The following is a 22,980-nucleotide window of genomic DNA, read 5'->3' on the forward strand; positions in this document are numbered from 1 at the left end:
ACAACTACATGACCATGGTAGTTGAAATACTGTCAGTAGTGCCCGATCATAATGCTTCCTCTTCTGAATTATTCTCTGGCCTTCTCACTACTTGATTTTATAAATAGTTTATATCTCTAAATCACTGTTTATTTTTTTTAAGCCTCCCTCTTAGGCTCCTCGTCCTAATCTTTATATCCTTCCTTAATCACATTGCCCTTTCCTGCCCCTTTCCTTCCTTGGACTTAGAAAGAGCTTTAAATTTCAGTGTCTTCATTCGACGCTCAGCTATTCCACTGTGTGTCTCCATACTTCATAAGTGGCACTGAATCCCTGTGGGGCATACACCTTTCCTGCTGGAGCTTGCGATCGTTCCCTGGCAGCCGGCCCCCTTGACAGCAATTCCTAGCTAATGAAATAGCAATTAGAATTGTGTACGGAGGATGGTGTCCTCAGCTTTTCTCCTGCCTCTTGTATATTTTTCTTATAATATCATTAAGGACTCAAAAAAATCTGTCTCCATTCCATTACCTACACTTTTGGTTTTGATTTAAACTTAAGCTTTGCTGGTATCCTTAACGTCAGTACTTTAATGACTTGTATCAGTAGAGAATTTCTCTGGAATCTGCTCCTTTCTCCAAAACAAAAAACAAACAAACAAAAAACCTTATTTATAATCCTGCTACTAACTGCTTCACACCTAAAAAAAAGTAATTTCCAAAATGTGCTTGAGCGTGTGCCTGTTGACTGCGGGAGGATAGTGAGCCAAGCTTGAGTAAGCTCTGAGTACTCTAATGTGTTATCAGCCTCTCCACTGCCAGGACAAATGCCTGTGAGAAAGAAGTAGGAAAGATTGATTCTGTCTCATGGGTTCAGTCCGTGGCTGGCTCACTCCGCTCTTTCTGGGTTTATGGTGAAGCAAAGCAGCACAGCAAAGGGGTGACCTGGAGTAGAGCTGCTGTCTGTATGGCAGCCAGGCAGAGAGGCAGAGAGAAAGGAGTAAGAGACAACAGAAACATAGGGGACAAGGTATATCACAAGTGACCTGCTTCCCCTAAATAGCCCCACCACCAATAATGCCATGAGTCTACTGGTGAAATAATCTATTGAGTCAGATGGAAGACCTCCAGATCCAATCAGCTCCCGGTGATGCACCAAGCCGTGCAACAACAAAACCTTTTGAAGGACACATCATATATCAACCATAGCATATGCTTCACCTAGAGCACTGCAGTTTCCTACGGGAGATCCAGTCATCTGTGGCCAGGTGATTGTACCATCTTTCTCATCCCAGCAATTATTCTGGAATTTAAAAACACCATTGGCTAGTCTTGAAATCAAATATGTTCTTTCTGCTCTACCAAGCCATGATTATATCTAAAATAGCTAATCAAAAAGAAAAAAGAAAACAAACAAAAACCTCAGTCCACAGAGGCTTATAAGAATTATTTTCTGCAGTACTGCAATAGCCTTCTCCTATCCTGTCTGCCTTATGGTTCCAATAAGGTCATTTTTCTTTTCTTTTCTTTTTTCTTGTCTGTTTCCTTTTCTGTTTGTTGTTTTGAGGGACAGAGTTTCTCTGTGTAGTCCTGGCTGTACTGGAACTCTCTCTGTAGACCAGTCTGGCCTTAAACTCAGAGAGCCATCTGTCTCTGCTTTCTAAATGCTGGGACTAAAGGTGTGCACCACTGCTGCAACCACCACCACCCGCAGCCCACCCTAAGGTTATTCTTTACCCTTGGCAGCAGCATTCCTTGATATCCATTTGTTCGTGTTTGTGGGTGTTTGGCTTGCATGAGTGTCTGCACACCAGAGGAAGGCATGAGATCCTATGGACTACAGTTGAGAGCTGCCATGTGGGTACTGGGAATTGAACTCAGTACCTCTGAAAGAGCAGCCAGTGCTCTTAACTCCTGAGCTAGCTATCAGGCCCACTTTGTAAATAGTTTTACTGTCTAGGTACCAACTATCCCGCGTCTACTAAAGATACCCTGTGTATGTCCTTTGGGCTCTACCCTACTGTTATTCTGATGCTTTCTCTTGTCTTCCTTCTTGCACTGTTGTCCCTGGGCAGTCTGGTTTCTTCAGTTGCTTTACCTCTTCTAGCAAAAGTGAGATGCCATTTGGCTACTTTGCCAGAAAGCTCCAATACGAAAGAAACATCCACAATCAATTATTCTTTGATATAGCTCTGATCTGCCTCCTAGACGAAAATGTTCAACATGTGGTTCCATTGACCTTTATTCAGGGAAAAGCTTTGTCCTTGATAGCAAATTGAGTCTGTGTCATGCAGAGATAAAGGGCTGGTTTCCTGGCTGAGTCAGATGTCCCCTGCTTCATGAAAACTGGTGTGAGAATGTTGAACTAAAATCCTAGCATAGATTAAACATAGTTGAAGTACAAGGTAAAACTAGGCTTTAGTGGCCATTGAAGCCACTAATGTAATGTATGGAAGTTTGCCTCCATGCATGATCAGTGCCCTCAGAGGACAGAAGAGGGAATTGGGTCCCATGGGGCTAGAGTAATAAGTAGCTGTGAGCTGCCATTTGGGTGCCAGGAATCAAAACTTGGTATGCTGGAAGAGTAATCAGTACTCTTAATCACTGAGCCATCTTCTAATCTCCCCTCTTGATATTTTAAATAACATTCCAATTTATCTTTCTCAATATTTAAAAATACAATATGCTGTGTAAAATTGAGGTCTTAAAGATCCAGTGGAAAGAGTGTTTGTTGAATACCTCTTATGGAAACCATTTCCAATCAGTAACATCCTAAAGCCAAACAGCAGAGGCCACAGAGCTGCAAGGGAAGATCAACCAGGCTTTCACTAACATAAAGCAGTGGAGGTGAGAAAAGCAGGCCATTGGGAAGATAAGGCTGTGAGATTAGAGATTACAGAGGACAGCAACCTGTGGGAAAGCAGCCTGAACAGAGAGAGTCATCAGTGTCAGAGAATGGGGGAGTGGGGGCAGCCCAGATAAAAGGTCAGAGAAGACTGGCTTTGTCACATTCATGGTGACTTGGAATTATCCATGTGGCAAGAACACGAAGGCAGACTGGCTGGAAGCCTAGAGTAAAGGAAGGAGGTTAAAACTAGGGCTAGATATGCAAGAAGCAGAAGTGGAAGCCATGAGATGAACTCCCCAAGAGCCTTTCTGGAGGATGGGGGAAGAACGGTCCATGTAGGAAGTCAGTCTCACATCCAGCAGACCTAAAGTCCAGGGGCTGATTCTGAGAAACCAGCTTACAATTAGGCCAGAGTTGGTGCTATATGCCTTTAATCCCGGCACTCAAGAAGCAGGGGCAAGTGGATGGATCTCTGAGTTTGAGGCCAGCCTGGTCTACTTACTGAGTTCCAGGATACCCAAGGCTATGTAGAAAGGCCTTGTTTTAAAAAGAAACAAAACAACAGATCCATAGGCCCAGACAAAACTATCTCCACCCTCTGTCTTCAGGCTCAAAGACAAAGCAAAGGGTTTCTATTAACTGGGAGATGGGGACCACCCAGCTCAAGCAAACTAACTTACAAAGGTCAGCAGGTGTCCTACTACTACTATACCTGTCCTAGAAGTTGGGTTGAGAATGTTTTATAGCTCTAAAATAAAAGGGCTACATAAATGCTAGCTGCCTGTGCTCTGGGTTATCTTTTTCATTAGTATACTTGCTAATTATCTTCCTTATCAGCATTTACTCCTGTGAGGTTAGTGGTTATCAAAAAGACACCCTCTGGAACTTGGTCTTCAACTCCTGAGATTTTTTTTTCTAAGTACTTGTTTTGTACGTAGACAACATAATACATTTAAAAAAAATGGCTACTCAATACTGACAGATCTCTGCTTCTTGATTCTGGGATAAGAAGATCATGGTCAAAGGCATGTTGGATTGTTAACCTTCCTCTGATTCTGCCTGAGCTGTATATTCCTGGGCTCTGTGAATGGCGATAAGATTACATTCTTCTGCTGCTAGCATAGCCTTAACATCTCCATTGGGAAAGCAGTCACCCAGGACAGTTATCCAACACCCACTTCCAGTGTTTAACTTACAACCACCCCTTTCACTTAAGGCTCATCAATGTTCCAAGAACAAAGAACATGTCTGTGCTTGTCGCTTGTGCCTTAAGGATGTCCTCTCGATGATACAAAATCTTCATTTAGTTTCTTATTGCTGCTATTTTGAATTACCAAGAATTCCTATCATCATTTTTACAGAGGTGGGGTCAGAAATCTATAACTTGGCTAAAGTCAAACTGTTAACAGGGACACACATTACTTATGGAAACTCAATGGAAGGTTTCTTTTGCAAAGATGAGCAAGTCCATTACGAGGACAGTCATCACTTGTTCAGAAAGCCTGTCAGAAATCACTTTGAGGAGGAAAGTGGGACCCTGACCCTGGTTCATTGTCCATTGATTGAGTCATAGTATCCACTTTCCATACAAATGGTAACAAACCTTATAAAGTCATAGGTAAATTCCTTCAAAGCCCCAGGACTAATTTGCTAAGAAAAGAGAATTTAAAAGTAGGCTGGGTGAATTTTCAATCTAAAGAGAGTTGGGAGTCAGGAAGGGAAAGGAAGGCTGCTTCCAGTTGCATAGGAGGTACCATCGTTATACACCAGCAGTTAGATGCCAGCTGCCAGGAACCCTAACAAAAGAGGCTGGTCACCATGTCGCCCCACCCACCCTTGGCTAACCTCCTCCGTGGCCTGAAGCAAGTTCTACTGTCTGGACCTCTGACCAGTATGGCCTTTGAAATGTCCCTCTCTTTCATGCGCACCTTCCTTTCTTCCTATGATTTCTTTCCGTGTTAGCCTCCTTTTGTCCTGCCCTTCTCCTGGTTTCATGCTGTCTTAAGCAGCCGTCTGACCTTCTTGCACTGCACATACAGAGCTGCTTCTGAGCCCAGCAGCCTGTCTTTTGATAACTGCCATCTGACCCTGATGTGCACAAATCCCAGAGAATGTCCTCCAACTTGTCCCATTACCTTAGTTAAACACTTCTGTGTTTAAGACAGATTCTTAAACAGTTCACAGCTGTTCTAGAAATTCAAAGGCAGAGTGGAGAGAACCTTCCTTGCATGAGAGAACTGTTTATATCCTAAGCATGAGTCCTTAATAGTCTTTTCAATAAAATCTTGCTAAAGACTCTCTAAATTTTCTCTTGTACATATTTCAAAAGTATGACAGTGCCATAATAAAAAGTTTCCCTCTCTTCCGAGAATTTTGTTGAGAATCAATTTCATTCCAGGTGTGCTTCTTGCATTTTAAATCCAGATTGTTTCCATTGTGTTTTAAAAGTAGCTGAGACAAAGGTGTTCTAAACATCATCATTGTCTGCTGGAATGTGGGGGTCTATGCAAGCTTTCCCTGAGACAACTTGATAACAATTATTTGTTTCTGAATGAGCCTTCATTTTAGATTATGAGGAAGTGCTATAATCCCTTACTAGAATTACATTTAAAAGAAAATACAGTGATAATTATATCTTATTGCTAACATTATAAATATCTAATGTATGTCTCAGCAACTTTTCCCCAATATCCATACTTTAGTCGATCTCCTAAATTCTCCTAGTCTCTTTTACTCCTATCTTCCCCCCGGAGCTTAGCAACGGAAATATTCCAATGATCTCAATGGACACATTGTAAAGCTCGATGGATTCTTAGTTTTGAGGTACTGCACAAACATCAGCCCTTGGTGAAGCTATCACTACCTCAGGCTAAGTCAGCCAACCCCTTGCTGGAGCACTTGCCCCATTGTAGTAGAATGTGTCATTTTTTTGCCTGGGGAGAGAAAGACAGTTACAGCCTTGAGGAAAGAATGTGTACTCATCAACAGAGAGCCACCCTCGTGGTTTCCAGTCAGCTCCAGCATCACTAAAAAGTCGCTCCTGGCAGTATATTAAATTATAGTAAAACTTCAAATAGCAGACGTAAGAAGAAAAGTCTCCTGGCTTTCTTTTTATTTGAAACTCTTTATTAAAATGACTGCCAAATTTATTTCCAAGCATACGTACACACACACACACACACACACACACACACACACACACACACAACTCCAGCCTTTAAAATATCCTGATTCTATCTTCATTTCTCCCTATATGTTTTTCTCTGGTAGTTCTTTTATTTTGTGACTCTTCCCTTTTAGCAGTTTTACAGAAGTCCCCTTAATTTTTCTTCATATATTCTAACATTCTGACTTCATTAGCTTTCCTACACCCAGCCTTACAATTTTCTCTTTAATTTATTCTAGTCATCTCATGCAAGCTCAAACAAAGCTGGGTCGATTCTCAGTTCTTCAACCCTATCCTAAAATTTAATCAAAGCAAGGTACCAGTGTACCCACTATATGAAGGCTGTGTGAATAAGCCTGAGCACATCTTTGAAGAGAAGGGGTACTGTACCAATATGTACAAAATGCATCTTAGGCGATTTCTATCTAAAGAAAGTTTCTTGCTCTTTGAGGGGCTCGTAACCCCATATGTACAACAATGCCAACCAACCAGAGCTTCCAGGGACTAAGCCACTACCTAGAGACTATACATGGACTGACCCTGGACTCTGACCTCATAGGTAGCAATGAATATCCTAGTAAGAGCACCAGTGGAAGGGGAAGCCCTTGGTCCTGCTAAGACTGAACCCCCAGTGAACTAGACTGTTGGGGGGAGGGGGACAATGGGGGGAGGGTGGGGAGGGGAACACCGATAAGAAAGGGGAGGGGGGGGAGGGGGATGTTTGCCCGGAAACCGGGAAAGGGAATAACACTCGAAATGTATATAAGAAATACTCAAGTTAATAAAAAAAAAAAGTTAAAAAAAAGTTCTAAGGTATCTAAAAGGTTAAGAGTGAATAGTACAAATAAATTTTAAAATTGTATTTAATATGTTTATTTAGTTCACCTATATTATCAATTTTTAAATAAATAGTAAAACTTTAAAAAAAAAAGAAAGTTTCTTGCTAAAAATGTTAACTTATAGTAAAAGCATGAAGAAATAACCCTGTTCGATCTACTAATCAGATGAATGGAGGGGATATGGGTCAAAACAGTTAATAATTTTTCCTTTGATTACTTATGCTGCCAGGCATGTCCATTAGTTTTACAAAGCATGTGTGAGGGAGTGAGTTTGGGGCATAGGGGAGTCCGTTGGTCCAGTCCTGCTCTACTGTTGGTGAGATGAAATCCTGTCTTGGTGAATCAGCACCTCCCACTTGTCTTTAGGTGGGATGGCTGCTTATGCCAGTGCATTGTCTTCTCCTTCAGCTGCTGAGAAGGGGAGTGGGAGGCAGCCATAGGGAGGAGACTCTGAACAAACAGCCCCAGCCCTGGATCCCAGTGTGGGTGGGTGGGTGGTGGGAGCCAGGAGCAACCAGAGTTTGTGTCACATGTGACACTGAGCAACCACTAAGTGAGCCCAGAAAGGAGGTAAAAAGATGACATAGGAATCCATTGGAGAACGAGGGCATTCTAGCCCATACAGAGCAGTGACTAAGGGAGTGCTTTTAATCACTGCCTCACTGAACTCAGCTAGAAAAGACTAATGCCTACCCCATTGTTCAGGTTTATCTGCAAACATAATATAGAATTAGTTGCTAATCTGTTCAGAGTACTCACAATGAGTTTACCATGGTTCTTCCAACTTCCCAGTCTCCTGTCAATAGATGGCTCTGTGTAGTCTATCTTCATAGAATTGTTTTTTGAGAAGCACAAATTCAATGCTGTAGTTTTCAAACAGCCTTCCATATCTGCTCTGTGTTCCCATTCACTGCTGAACATTTGTCAGACGTTCTGTTGCATTTTACCTTCTCTTTACCCCTCCCTCAATTAAATAATATTTATATTGTTCAGCTACCAACCTCTGTCAAAATCTAAGCTCAACAAAAACATTGACTTACTAGAAATAGTCTTCTTTCCTTTACTGTCTCTGCATGTGTGTATGTGCGTGCATGAGTGCTTGCATGTGTACGCACACTTACACTATTTTTCTTAAAGAACTCTTTTTTTCCTTTTCAATCTTTATATCTTATCATCCAGTGTAACTATTGTTGGACCCTTTGGAGCTACCGTAGGTTGATGATAAGTCACCATTTATTTATTCCCCCTGTTCTGTTTGAGTGACAGTTTGCACCGCAACTCGGCTAGGAAGATATGCAAAGATTGTGTTTTATTTATTGACTTATTTTTGTGAACCATTGACAATAATGTTGGTTTATTTGTGTAAAGGAAACAATGAAAGGTACTTTGGTCAAAATAATTAGAGGTTAAGGTGGAAGGGCTTTGCAAAGCTCTGTGTTTGGTTATCTGTATCTTCAACTTTGTGCATCATCTCAGTCTTGCCAGCATCTAAGTTAAGAATGGTGATTCTAAACTTCAGAATATCAGTAGGAGGTTCAACTATTGTTTGTAAAATGTGTTGAGATTATATGATCAAAGATACTATTGAGAAGTGATATGATTGCTCTCAAAGAAAAGAACTCCTCTAAGGAATCTGGATTAACCTGCGTAAATTATCCATCATCTATATCTGTCAGAAAGCTTCAGACCTCTAATCTCTTTTTCTCGCTTGAGCCTGAAGTCTGTTTGCAAGTGTTGGAGAGGGTTAAAGAGGAGGCCACTGTCACGGAGTCATAAACAGAGATATGTCAGGCATTAGTTAAAGCTCAGGTTAGGACTTAGACAAGGTTTTCAGGGTGTGGTCTACTGCCTATGCAGTATAGATAGTCAGCATGTCATGTTAGCCCAAATGCTCAGTCATATCTTCCATGCCAGAAAAAAAACGACCCTTTACCTAGCTCATCCCATGTAGCCAACACTTCCCTGAAACTGGCTGAAAAGATGGCCCTCCCAAAGTTTCCCAAGTCACTTCCAATGCAAGAAAGGGAGTAACAAGCAGCTTGGTGCCTCAGAGGCAGATAAACTGATAGTGTAGAGATAAGCAAAGTGAGTAAACTGACTATGTGTGAAGAATGCTAAAGGGACACCCCAACACCACAGGCCAGGAACACAGCAGGTTCAGCGTAAACAGGACCAAGATGGGTTTCTCCTGTTATTTCCCACCAGAGTTTTTCATTGTGACTTAAACTTAGAACCATTGCGAATATAGTCCTAGTGTTGGCCCATGAGTTCTTAGAAAATTACCCAGAAGCCTTTCTCCTTAGGCAATACTAACAATTTACGTAGAATTACTGCCATATTTTGTAAAAGGTCACCACCTTGGTCCATAGTTCTTAGGATGGTCTTTCAGACTTAGGCTGAAAGCTGTTAAGAACACACCTTGCCAGAGTTTGTCCTCCCACCAGTAAGGTAGTAAATTTGGCAACACAATATAACAAGAGTCTGAGCAGCCAGCTTCGACGCTATCTAAGCATTGGCCGTGGAGCAATCTGCATAAAGAGCAATGGAGATAGATGGCTTGGTTGTTCCTGAACTTTCAACTTCATTAAGACATGAGGAAAGCTGGTTCTGACTGGGAAAACGCTCACAATTGAGCCTTGTGTGCCTTCATTCCTTTCAGTCCCCCATGCTTAGAACATTAGATTGCAGGGCCACAAACAGCCCCTCTCTTCTCCAGGCCAGAGGTTTTATTTGTCTTTGTCCTAGAATACCCTTCCATAGATTTGCATGCTTGTAAACATATTTTTGCTGATCTAACTTATGCCTGCATCACTTCTGGTCTGTGGCCAGCCCTTCTTATATTTGTATTTAAATAGTCTACAAGCTCATATGACTGCTATAGAAAAGTCTGCTGTCCCCTCCCAATAGAACAAAAGGCCCCTGCCCAACAGATTTTACATGTTGTACCTCACTTCCTGTTACTGTATCACTATCACTTTCCAGTTTAGACTAAACTTACAGTCTAATGACAGAAGTTCATAGGCAGTCTTTGCTCTCACTGCCGCATCCTCTCTCAAAGTCCAAGGGCCCCATAGCTAAGGAGGAGCTCAGGGACCAAGCCTGTTTGCAGATGTGTCTAGACTACTGTATGGTGAGGCCACATGCAGTGGCCCTACATAATCCCCTGATATGCCCCAGCTTTATTAGACTGACACCACAGCCAGATTTATACCACAACAGGTGAAGAGCAGGTGGCTACTAAACAGCTGAGTCTAGGTGAATGCCATAGACAGCAAAGACAAGAAAGTGAGGAACCAGCTGGCGAGTTATCTGTGAGGCAGATGGACTCGGTAGCAAGCCAGTAGGTAGACCTCCTGGGTCCCTTGGCCATCCTATGGTGAAGTGTCTGGAATATGTGCTCAGGCTCCTGCCATCCCGTAGACAATAGAAGCCGAGCATTCTGAAACAAAGGCGAAGTGACAAGGAGCATGCAGGTGAGCAGCCCTCCTGCAAGAGGGCTGGTGAACTGCCATTCTTGGGATACAGCCAGCATTAACAGGAGACTCAGGCAGAGTAAGGGTAACTTTAAGACCAGAAATAATTTACATGAAGTATACTTGTGTGGGTTTGAGGTTTTATGCAATCTTTTATACAATAGGTGTAGTTTTTATTGACCATTTCCAGAATTGAATATGCATTTAAGCCAGAGCTGCTCACAAGGTGCTGACTTGCACAAGCCTTGTTGACTAGATTTTTAGGTTTTGCCTCAGGTGACCCAGGCACAGTCACAGCTAGAAAGGAGATTCATTCTCTCTCTCTCTCTCTCTCTCTCTCTCTCTCTCTCTCTCTCTCTCTCTCTCTCCAGATCTCAAGTTCCTATTTTGCTGTATGTGCCTGCATGTATATGTGTGTACGATGTGAGTGTGTGCATAGTGCCCACAGAGGTCAGAGAGGGCACCAGATCCCTAGAACTAGTGTTTGTCAGCTACCAGGTGGGTGTTGGGAATGGAATTTGGGTCCTCTGAAAGTCCTCTTAATCTCTAAGCCATCTCTCCAGCTCCTCAAGCTCCTATTTTGAAACATATCTCTCAGTTCCAACTCTAAATCCTATTTAGAGCATGTTTTTTCTTGGTCATTCCTTTTGTTCTCTAATGTGAACAAGTAGCTGACTCACTAACTGTGTGAGCATGTCAAGCAAATCAAGTTCTTGCTTTAGAAAATAGAGAAGAGCCTTGGCCGTGGCACTTGTCATTTCTCTTTGCGATGACCAGCTAAAACTATGAATGAGATGAAACTTCTCCCTAGTTCCTTAGGACGACAGTGAAGACCCTTGTGGAGCTGGGGGCTTGTGTGATGGTTTGAGGATGTGGCTTCGTTCCCCATCTTCTGAAGCATGGAGCCTCCCTATGGTCTTCTACCTCTGACCTAGGAGCATTGCTTTACTGTCTTCATTTCAGATGAGGACACTAGCCCAACAAAAGGCCAATGACTTCCCAAGGATGCTCTGTGTGACAGTCATTTGCCCGGCTGTCCTTCCCATCCCTTCCTTTTTCCAGGACCATGTTATTCAGGCTGCCTAAAAATCTGGTTCCTTCTATCCTTTAGCCTTCAGGGCTACTCTCTCCCTCCTATCCTCTTCTGGCTAGGACCTCACAGCACTAAGGAGATAGGTGCTGCCTTCCCACTTCGCTGTGCTGTCTTGCTCAGCCTCTGGGCACCTCCTTAATAGGCTGAAACTACAAACCATATATATTCAGACCTAACTTGTCACGACTACCTGTGGAGGTGGAGATCCCAGCTGGTTATGGGTTTCCTGCCAGCAGCACAGGCACGAGCCTAGATGGAGCCTCTGAAGAATGTTCTGAGAGTGGGAAGTGTCAAGGCACAACAATGGCTCTTTGTCCTTTCTGTGTGTAACTGACACATTCTCTTACTGAGCAGAGCTACTTCTGAGTTGCATTGAAAGGAAAGCCCAGGGACAGTGAGATGGCTCATTAGATAAAGGTGATTGCCACCAAGACCGCCAACTTCTGACCTCAATGGTGTGTGTGTGTGTGTGTGTGTGTGTGTGTGTGTGTGTGTGTGTGTGGTGTGTGACACAAATTAATATTAATTAATTTTTAAAAATGTAAAATAACAAAACAACCAGATCTGCAGGACATAGACTGTGTGACTGTGTAACCACTGCACATACTGGTTCTTTAAGATTCCAGTGCCCAAGAGAGGCATTAAAGGCCCACCTGTTGTCACTGTCTTTCTTTAAGGTGCCCTTGGGATTTCTAACATCGATCTTGAGCTTTCAATTTAAAAGAATATTCTAGGACTGTGGATATTCTAAGGTTCAATGAACGAGCACTTACGCCAAATTTTTGCAGCTCTGGGTTAATCACTACCGTTGCCAAAAAAACCAAAATGAAATAAGAGGAATATTCATCTAGTATGGCCACAGCAGACACCGTTTGAAGAAAACCCAAGCTCAGTTACCCACGTTCTGAATCGTCACCCCCACTGTGATCTGAGGTTATGGTCTCCTGTCAGGTGCCGCCTTCAGCTGAACTGCTGTTAATAACGTCTTTCAGGACACAGGGGCTTGCTCATCTGTGTGCAGAGGAGGATGAGGCCCGCTCACGGGCATGTTCATCTGTGACTCTGTTCCAGGATTGACAGAACCCCAGCAGGGTTCTGACTGCAAACCCACCCCACCACTCCTCCTTTCACCCTCAACTGCCTTTAGTTTCTCTAAGCATGCCTCGATGCTTGAAGGGAATGCTGCCTTGAAGTGGGGTGATACCTCAAGTGTCAGAAAAGTTAAAGACTTCCTAATGTTTCTCTCCCTAGCGTTGAGATACATAAAGATGCCATGTTTGTTTCACCTTATTTCCAGAAATGGTGAATAAACGGCTCCTTTCATGTCGTTCTGTTGCTGCTGAGGTACAGATGGCTCCTGCTTCCTCAGGAAGCCTTGTCTTTATGACATTAAATTTGAACGAGTGGTATATTTGTTTATACTCTTTTCATTTGTATATATCTTATGCTGTTTATTTTTAAATGTTTAATGGCATTTAATTATCCACGTGGCCAATGTGGGGAATCTAGTACAAGAGCAAATTTTGAATTTGAAAACATTGTTTTAATGATATTAGCACCACACCACTAACAATAAAAACCTGTTTTTCTAATAACACATATATAAAATAAGATCAAAGATATTTTAGCTACATTTAGTTACTGCATGTGATATTAGTTCTGAGTTCCATATCTGAATACTGATGGCATGTGTCTCTCAGGAAGAGTAGAGACAGAGAGGACAGGAAGCCAGAAGAGGGTGTGTAAGACAAAGGCTCATGTTTCCAAAGCCTTCCCCAGACACAGCAAAATGGGACAAAGTCTAGAGCAGGGCCTTTGACACAAAGAGACATTTTGTGTCTCCTCAGTCCATCACTGAGTCTTCCCTACCAAGAAATATGTTTATGGTTAGGGATTTAGCTCAACGGTAAAGCGCTTGCCTAGGAAGCGCAAGGCCCTGGGTTCGGTCCCCAGCTCCGAAAAAAAGAACCAAAAAAAAAAAAAAAGAAAAAAGAAATATGTTTATGTTATGTGTAAACAGGTGGATAAACAGATACGTTTTTTCTTAAGCCAGAATCTTTTCAACCTATTTTTCACCTTAAACCCTTACAACTTGCTTTTGTTTCTTTAAAGTCCCATAAGTGTGGTTAGCAGAGACACGGTTATGGTGGGTACTGTGAGATGTAATTTTAATTCCTTCTGTTCCCAACCAATAATAATATTTAAATTTTGAGTAAACAGCATTTGAGAGGTACTGAAACCCAAGATCCCCTTAAATGCTAAAACACCACTCTGTTATCCACAAACCACCAGTTGTAAGCAGTTCCACACCCAGTTCAGTTGACAGCAAGCGAATTTGGAAAGTCACTAGCTAGGAACCAGTAAGAGGTGCCAAATGCTTCCTTGCCTTCCCCTGAAGTAGTGGCATGTGGTTTTGCCTTTGGAGTATTTTCCTTTCATTTTTAACATATATTGAACGACGTTATATCCATCCACAGAGGTCATTAAGCACAATGCTTCCCTTTTCGTGCTAATTGCTGGGTAAAAAGGGAGGTATAACAAGTATGCAGTAATATCACCAAAATGGTGAGAAATCCTGTGTACAGGTGGGGCATCATGGTCATACACATCCCTCAGTATCCCTACAGGAGGAGCTCTGTTCCTGCAGAACAGTCAAGTGTCTGTGGTGTTTAGAAGACAGGCTTCCATGGGGCTCCCTGTCTTTCTGTGTTTTCCATATGTTGCTGGTGAATGCAAATGACTTTCAAAACAGTGAGACCTCATGCTGTTCTTATCAGTTTGTTATTCTACCTTTCACAAGGTCCAGGTAGAACAAACAGGCCAGAAATCCTGAGTGCATCCCTTGCCTTCCCTTCCCTTCCCTTCCCTTCCCTTCCCTTCCCTTCCCTTCCCTTCCCTTCCCTTCCCTTCCCTTCCCTTCCCTTCCCTTCCCTTCCCTTCCCTTCCCTTCCGCGTTCCTTCCTCTAACCTGAACCTGGATATTTTCCCTATTGGTCAGTCAAACTCATTACCCTTGACTCTCATTTTCCTACCATCCTCCATTCTGACTTGGCCTCTGCCCCATACCCTCCTCAGACTTGTCACCCTGAATCTGACCCTGTTTTCCATTGCCCAACACCCACAGATGTGCCCTGCTTTCTGTCACTGTCCGGATCCAGCCATGGATGATCTGGTAGTGCCTACCACCTCCAAGGACCTCGGCTTCATCATTATTTCTCTATTCCTTATTTCTGGCCCCTCTCTAGAATTCCCTTGCAATTTCTAGGACTGAGAGAAATTGTTTGGTCCCATGAGACTTATGTATACAGACAGCTTCATGCCTTCTGTAGTCCTTGACCGTAATTCCAAGGTATTTAAAAGTAACAACTATTTTATTATAGCTCATTTGTCTACAAAAGATCTAACACAGGACTATTCATTGCCTAGTTTTTTTATTATGTTTCACTTTGAGACAGGGTATTCCTTTGTAGTTCAAACTCAATATATAGAGCAGACTGGCCTCAAACTCATAGAGATATGTATGCCCCTGCCCCTCTGCCCCTCTGCCCCCCTGCCCCTCTGCCCCTCTGCCCCCCTGCCCCTCTGCCCCTCTGCCCCCCTGCCCCTCTGCCCCTCTGCCCCTCTGCCCCTCTGCCCCCCTGCCCCTCTGCCCCCCTGCCCCTCTGCCCCTCTGCCCCCCTGCCCCTCTGCCCCTCTGCCCCTCTGCCCCCCTGCCCCCCTGCCCCTCTGCCCCCCTGCCCCCCTGCCCCCCTGCCCCCCTGCCCCTCTGCCCCCCTGCCCCTCTGCCCCTCTGCCCCTCTGCCCCCCTGCCCCTCTGCCCCTCTGCCCCCCTGCCCCCCTGCCCCCTGCCCCTCTGCCCCCCTGCCCCTCTGCCCCTCTGCCCCCCTGCCCCCCTGCCCCCCTGCCCCTCTGCCCCCCTGCCCCTCTGCCCCTCTGCCCCCCTGCCCCTCTGCCCCCCTGCCCCCCTGCCCCTCTGCCCCCCTGCCCCCCTGCCCCCCTGCCCCTCTGCCCCCCTGCCCTCTGCCCCCCTGCCCCTCTGAAGTGCTAGGATTAAAGGTGTGCCAGCATTCCTGAAAGCTATCTTTTTATAGTTCCATGTTAAGCGTGCATTCATCTTGCTGAAAGACAGATAATAGGTTTGATTTTCGGTATCACCAAGGCACTGGTGGCTTGTTAAGATAGGATTAGGGTAAAAACAAATTAACCACCTAGATATTGAAAGTGGAAGGAGGACCTAGTCAAATACAGTCTAAGGCAAGTGTGGGCCAAGAATGTCCATGCACGTGGGCACATTCTGCTGCATTGGCTTCACTGACCCTCAGAGCTTTTTGCAGCCATAGCACTACAGTTCCTAATGTTTCAGAAATCATTTTAAGTTATTATCTAGTCAGAGAAGAGCTATATGGCCAAAGTACTTGTAAATATATTTTGAGTCTGAGTCTTATTTCTGGGAGCATAAAGTGGGGAGGAAGAACCACCTAACTTGTACAGATCCGAAAGCTACTTCATGATCTAGTTCTAATAGGACCTTTTAGGTCAAAGGTACAGTTGCCCATCTCCTAAAATCAGTAGAACAAGAGCTGTCATAATCAGGCATTCAGAATATTAGTTCCAAAGCAAGCCCCAACAGGCAGGGACTATGCTAAAGATAATTACTTCCTGCTTGTTCACTTTTCTCTTCAGACATTGGAAATAACTATGGAAGTCCAATATGCTGCATTTGCTGAGCATATATTGCACCCTAGGCAACTGTTAACTCATTTCATAGTGCTTGCTTGCCCTCATTTACTCTCTCTTTTCCCCCTCCCTTCATCTTCTGTGTGTGTGTGTGTGTGTGTGTGTGTGTGTGTGTGTGTGTGTGTGTGTGTTGATGCACTCAACCTGTGCTGTGTCTGCAGGTCAACTTTGGCTTTTCTATTGTTTTCCATTTTTAAATCAAGAAGCTGGAATTCACCATTTTAGGTAGAAGCCACTGGATTCCTCAGTTCTGCTTATCTCTGCCCCCTGGCACTGGAGTTACAGACATGTGCCACAAGGCTCAGCTTTTTCGTGAATCCTGAGGATCTGAATTCAGGCCCTTGTGGTTGCAAGAATTTACCCACTGGACCATTTCTCTAGGCTTCTCATCTTACACCTTTTGTTGTGTAGCCTCATTCTCCTATCCAGACCCTCTTCTGTGGTACACCTCTAATTTCCTGAAGCTTCTTTCTATTTAGTCGTGCACCTTTTATTTTCTTTCTCCAAAAGGCAATCTACTCAGACCGTGCTGACCTTCCTTCTGCACATGCTCATTCTCCTAGCTTTTTTCCCAATTACTCTCTTCTGCCATACCCATGGAGTCTGCCTTGTTTTGCCAGCCTTCAGAGCCCTCCACAATTCTTCTAAGTATATACCTCATCTCTACCAGGCAGGCGTTCCTTTTAACCTGTGATTCTCTATTCTACTGGATCTGGTCCTACCACCTGTAACCTTCATTCCCTTTTGGATCATGCTGTTGTGTTTACAGCCAGCATCACCCAATTCAGTCCTTGAAGACAGCTCTGTGGTGTTGATGAGTGCTATCGTCAATATTAATCTTGGTCCTTTAGCAAAAATAATAACTTGTTATCACCAAGAACTGTATCATGCTTTGCTATTATATTTTCCACAGTACCCGGCAATACAGCAGACAGCTGATGCCTGATGAAGTCTGCAAGTGATAATCCTAAGAAAGCCAGACTGCACAGACTTTCAGAAACATGTTTATGGCATATTCAAACCATATCTTTGAAATCATTTTTCTAAAACCGCATATCAAAGATGGGAGAAGAGAGGAGGACAGTTGTGCTAAGGAGTGTTGGGAAAATCCCAATGATCTGTATGCTCACTGCGACCCAAGTGCTTACTGAAGGTCCCCAGGGTATAGACCTTAGGTATTTCCATAGCATTGTGATGCTCAGGGGCAAGCCATGACCTTTGTGCGCACCTAGTATGGTAGGCTGGCAGAGATGTTGAAAACACTGGCCAGTGTGGTAACCCATAACTTCACTCTAAGTGTATTTCTGTGTTCATATAAAATACTAGGGGGTGTCTATTCAAAAAACGCACATGGGCTGTGAATTGAACTCAAGATCTTGTGCATTCTAAGCATACACTCCCATAGACTCCTTTACTCCTAGCTCACAAAATAGTTTTTAATCAAATTCCACTCAGAACAGAACAGAAAAGGGAGTTCCCAAAAGCAACTTTTAATCAGTCTTCCTTCCTTCTTTTCTTTCTTTCTCTTTCTTTCTTGTCTGCATTGAAAATCTCTATATTAGCTGCCAGCTCCTTTGAAGCGATGAGGCATGTCTGGATATACTGTGTTATCATATTCAAGAGAGGAGCTGGTAAAGATTTAAAAGATGAACTCAGTAAGAATATTTACAAAATAACAACTAAAGCATTAGCTTTCCCAGGAGAAACAAGTGAGACAGAGGCAGGGAAGTAGAGAGAGGGTGTAAAGTGAACCTTCCTGTGCATGTGTGCTATCCACCCCAGCTCTGTCATTTCACAGGGCACTGCCCAACTAGGGAACCCACTGCACTACCCTTGTGCTTAAGAGAGTTCAGCATCCTCACCCAAGGTGTGCGGCTGCATCTACATCTCCATGAGGGCGTCAGTTGGCCCTTGAGCTCCTCCTGCATGCATGGGCTTAGATCCAACTGCATTATGAAATCTTCCTTGGATAGTAATCTGGAGTACAAAAACCTGCAGTCATAAATCAGTACAATGGATTGTCTCTCTTCTTGGTGTGGACTAGGGCAGAGTTGTCCTTGAGATAAAGCCAATTCCTCAGGCAGGAGGGAAACTAGTTCTCTGGACCTCAGTGTTGATGCCCAAAGCACCTTAAACACTTTATTGACTGTCGAAACTTTATTCCAGAAAATGTTAAGGTTCCACAGTATTCACCAACATATGCAGGCACAAGTATAATGTACCGGGCTCCTGAGTAGGCAGGGTTTTTAATCAAGTACGATACAGAAGAGCAGATACTCTAATAACTCAGTCTTGGCTCTGTTAATACTACTCTGTTTCTTTGAGCCTTACTTTGTCTCTAAAACTAAGCATGCGAAAGAGTCCCTAAGGCTCACAGAACTTCTTTTTATTCTCCAGTGGGTAGGGGTGAGCAGCACCTGACTTAACAGAAAGTCAGTCTTGTGCCACTGCTATCAAAGTCAGATTGTATGGGGTTTTGCTTAGACACAGGCCAGTTGGACTGTGTGCTGCTGTGGCTGCTTGCTTCAGAATCTGCTCTGGAAGGGACACTAGGGATTCAGGTCTTCCCACAACTCCACTGAGAGAACGGGAATGTATAATATATCTAAATTCATTCTGCCTATCATGAGTCACCTTATAGCCACATTGGAAAATTCATTCCTCTTTATCTATAATATGAAAATAAGGCTCTACTTTAGAAGTCTCAGACTTGGGTTAGGGATTTAGCTCAGTGGTAGAGCGCTTGCCTAGCAAGCGCAAGACCCTGGGTTTGGTCCCCAGCTCTGAAAAAATAGGGAAAAAAAAAAAAAGAAGTCTTAGACTTGATGTCTTAATATGACAAAATAAAATATAATTAATTAGTTCATTTTTAATTCTGTTATCAACAAAAATAGGTATTTATCAACAATAGGGATAAGTATCCTTGTGCAGACTTGTATTTAAATTTGCATTTAACTGTTCGGATAGATGAGACTGTTAAGACAGGCGAGCCTTCTATCCTGGACGTGTGTAACCAGGCCATAAAGGAAGCTAAGACGGCTAACACCAGGGAAGGACAGAGATTCTGTGGTTTTCATTTCATTTGCTCTAAGAAAAGAGCACAGTGTACATACAGTGAAACGGTCAAGAAATGCAGCTGTAGTTTTAACTGTAAAGAGAGACATTATGTGACAAATAAGAACCAATTGGTTAATTATAAATCAAGCCCACCACAAGCCCAGTTTGCACCTTTGCGAATAGGATCTCCTCATGTAGAGAGAAGGAATGGTAGAAACAGGGAAGATGATGGAGATCTAGCAGGGATAGAATGGTGATCATGGGACAGACAGACCTCCAACCATTACACAGGGGGTGACTGCATTTCTTCAGCAGACTTCTGATGAGTACCAGGTCTCAGCTCTAGAACTGGCCCCAGCCTGAGCTGATGTTTTATACACTTTGCTATTCTGATTTATGAATGGGGTAAATTACCACTGACCCCTCTTGACTCCTTCTACCTTCCATCAATTATTGTTCAAAGTACAGCCAGGGTCTCAGGTTTCCAGAAAGTAATCTGAGATGGATCTTTGAATCTTACATTTCTGTGCCTGATAAAGTGTTACGTGGGTTGGCATTATTGCCCCAGGAGAGATAAGGAACCTCACAATGTACGTGTGGCTCCTTTGCCTCCCACTCCCAACCATCTCTGCCCATCCTGTGTGTGGTGCCTACACAGCCAAGTCTGCAGTAAACCAGAAGCATGCCCCATTGTCCTAGGCATCCATCTTCCCCACAGTCTAATCCCCCATACCCACATAGGTCATCTCTAACCCCATCTTTTAGCCAGCCACAGTATTTGAAGTACAGAATGGACTTCTCCCTGAATGACTTCTGACTCTGCTCAGAGTCCCCAGGATTCAAAAATTAGCTTAGCTGCCCACCAAGGGTAAACTCATGATTTGGATTCCATGAAGCTTGCTACAGTCTCTCCTTTCCCTCTACCTTAAAAGGGTATAAGGAGGTCATTTGAGTTAAGCCTAAAATCAGTTTCTTGCCTTTTGTGACTATAAAAATGAAATTAATGGACTGCAGCATTTTTCCCCAGCAAGGAGAATAATGTAATTCAGAACAAAAATAAAACCTCCTATAAAAGTAGTTAAATACACAAGTGAGAAATTTTTAAAATAGTAATTTTTAAATTTTTCTTATACAAATAAGTTAAAGGTTTCACTTTTCATTTAAGAACTGCTCCTTTTCTTGGTGGTTCTGTCATAAGAACTATGCAGTGTTTCAAAGAAAAAACAGCTTCTTTCTGAGAGTCTGAGAGAGGGAAAATGAGCAAGTAGGGCTGCTTCAGGTTTCTGGGAGCTCGTGTGTTTAGGGAGAGAGTCCCCATAGGAAGAAAAATTATCTGACTTTCTTAGATTTCGTACAAAAGCGTATGTACCTGGTGGTCTCAGGCCTTCTACCTCTGTGCATGAGGACATGAATATTCTTCAGAGACACAAAGAAAGAAAACTGGACCTGTTAGGTGCTATGACAGGACTCTGTGGTGAACAGACCAGTGTCCCCACCCTACAGTCATCTCCACCCCCATCTGAGAGCTGGGAGGTTGCCTTGCATGGCAGACAGTAGACGGCGTCTGCGTGGGATCTGATGAAGGATCTCAGGCCAGGAAATGGTTCTGGTTATCCAGGTGACCCTAGTTATAATGCAGCCCCAACCTTTTGTCTAATTTCACTTCCCCTCTTTTTGGTTACCCATAATCCAAAATTATTAAATGGAAAATTAGAGAAATAGACCATATATAATGTACAATAGGTTGTAAGCACTGTTCTGCTACATTGTTAGGTCGTTGTTCTCCTCAGGTATAATTCCAGTGTTCAGAAGTTAGAGGCAGGAAGATCACAAGCTGGAAGACAGTGTAGGTTGAGACCATGCCTCAAAAAATAAAATAGAAATGAAAAGAAGCGGGGCTGGGGATTTAGCTCAGTGGTAGAGCGCTTACCTAGGAAGCGCAAGGCCCTGGGTTCGGTCCCCAGCTCCGAAAAAAAGAACCAAAAAAAAAAAAAAAAGAAAAAAAAAGAAATGACACACATGAGTAGGAAAAGCTCAGAAAGTAAAGGGCTCAATTCCATCCACCATTTCTACCCTTCACAGAGGCCTTTGAACTTGTGGGGAAGGGTACTTCAGTAAACTCAGGAACCTTTTATGAAATAGCCAAGAGAGTCAAGTCACAGAAAGTAGAAGCTTACAAGCGGGGGTCCCTGTGACGTGAAGAGGTGCTATGAAACAGGCAGCCTCATGAAAGAGATGAGAAAAACAGATTCTACTAGAGCCTTCGTCAGGCCAGCCCTACTCACCCCCAGCACTAACCATAGGAGCCCACAGTCTCAGTGATCTGTTAGGGCTGGCAGCCTTGGTAAGATATTCCCTGTCCACTCCCTGCCAGTATTGCTGTTAGCTCAGTCCAGCACTTGCCTCTGGCCGCCCCAGCCTAGCTTCTGCTAGACCTCTAGATGCTTTTTCTTTCTCTGCCCTCATTTTTTCTATTCTTCCTTTTTATAAATAGTTGAAAGAGAGAGAGAGAGAGAGAGAGAGAGAGAGTGTGTGTGTGTGTGTGTGTGTGTGTGTGTGTGTGTGTGTGTGTGTGTACCACATGTAAGCAGAGGCCAAAAGAAGATGTGGGTTACCCTGGAACTAGAGTTGGAGGTACCACATCACCTGAAGTAAAAATTTCTGGTTTCTTGGGAAACCAGTTGTGTCATGTGATATTTTTCTTGAAACTGTGAGAGGATGTTTTTTGCTGAAGCAGACACATGGGAGGGTACTTTGCTGTTTTTCGGGAAGCAGCCTTGAAAAGAGGCATGCTATGTTTGGCTAGAGTGCATGCTTGAGAGAACATGGGATGTTTGGAAAGGGTATAAATGTAACCCCACAGACAGTGGCCGATGCTGTGTGGTATTGGTTTGCCTTGCCATTCTTGGCTGGTCATCGTAGGATTGCTGATACTGCTCATCACTCAGGACTTCCTAGAGATGAACTCCACCAAAGAACTTCTGGTGGTATTCCTGCAGGTCCTTGCCATTTCCACAGACTCAGGCCAATTTGTGGTTTCTTCTGGATCAAACTGTCATTGCTGATTTGAGAATGGCGTCTACGATGAGCCGCCACTGCTGATTTGTGTAAACTGAACTGCTGATAGCCTAACAATGAAGATTGGATTCGCTCCAAAAACTATTTCTGAACAGGTCAACATCCTTCTTTGCCCCTATTAACCTTTCCTTTCCACTACCTCTGGTGGGTAGTGAGCTAAAAAGAGAGGTTAATACATGTTAAAATCCTTACAAAAAAAATAAGTATTAAAAAAAAATATAAGCTTATAACCACCTGGCATGGGTGCTAAGGACCAAGCTCACATCCTCTACACAAGCAGCAAGGGCTTGTAACCACTGAGCCATCTCTCCTGCTTCTCTCTGATGTTCTTCTCTCAGCTCATTTTCCAGCCAGAGACACTGTCTTCATTCTCTTCACCCCCTTTCTTCTCTGACCAGTTACTAGATATACCACACTCAACCATTTAACTATTTAACCAGTCTAAACACACACTGTTTAAGCTGTACACAGACTAGTAGGTCATGTCAAGCACACAACCAAAGCTTATCACATAATTCTACCTTTGTAATATTTCTTGAGAGAGAGACAGAGAGAGAGACAGAGACAAAAAGACAGACAGAGAGACACACAGACAAACAACAGAGACAGAGACAAGGTCTCTCACTGAGACCTGCAGGGACCCACCCTTCGCTGACTCCCCAGTCCTGGGATTACAGGGATGTGCCACTTGCAAGTTTTTGGTTTTTTAAA

The 22,980-nt window shown here is 43.5% G+C and overlaps 1 protein-coding gene across 4 annotated transcripts in view; it reads left to right on the top strand.

Annotated features, from left to right (window-relative positions):
* The window catches only part of Gmds (GDP-mannose 4, 6-dehydratase), a 526,680-nt gene that overhangs the window by 437,651 nt on the left and 66,049 nt on the right, over window positions 1-22,980 (top strand). The window lies entirely within an intron of this gene.

Source organism: Rattus norvegicus, chromosome 17 (genome assembly GCF_036323735.1).
Source record: "Rattus norvegicus strain BN/NHsdMcwi chromosome 17, GRCr8, whole genome shotgun sequence".
Classification (NCBI taxonomy): Eukaryota; Metazoa; Chordata; class Mammalia; order Rodentia; family Muridae; genus Rattus; species Rattus norvegicus.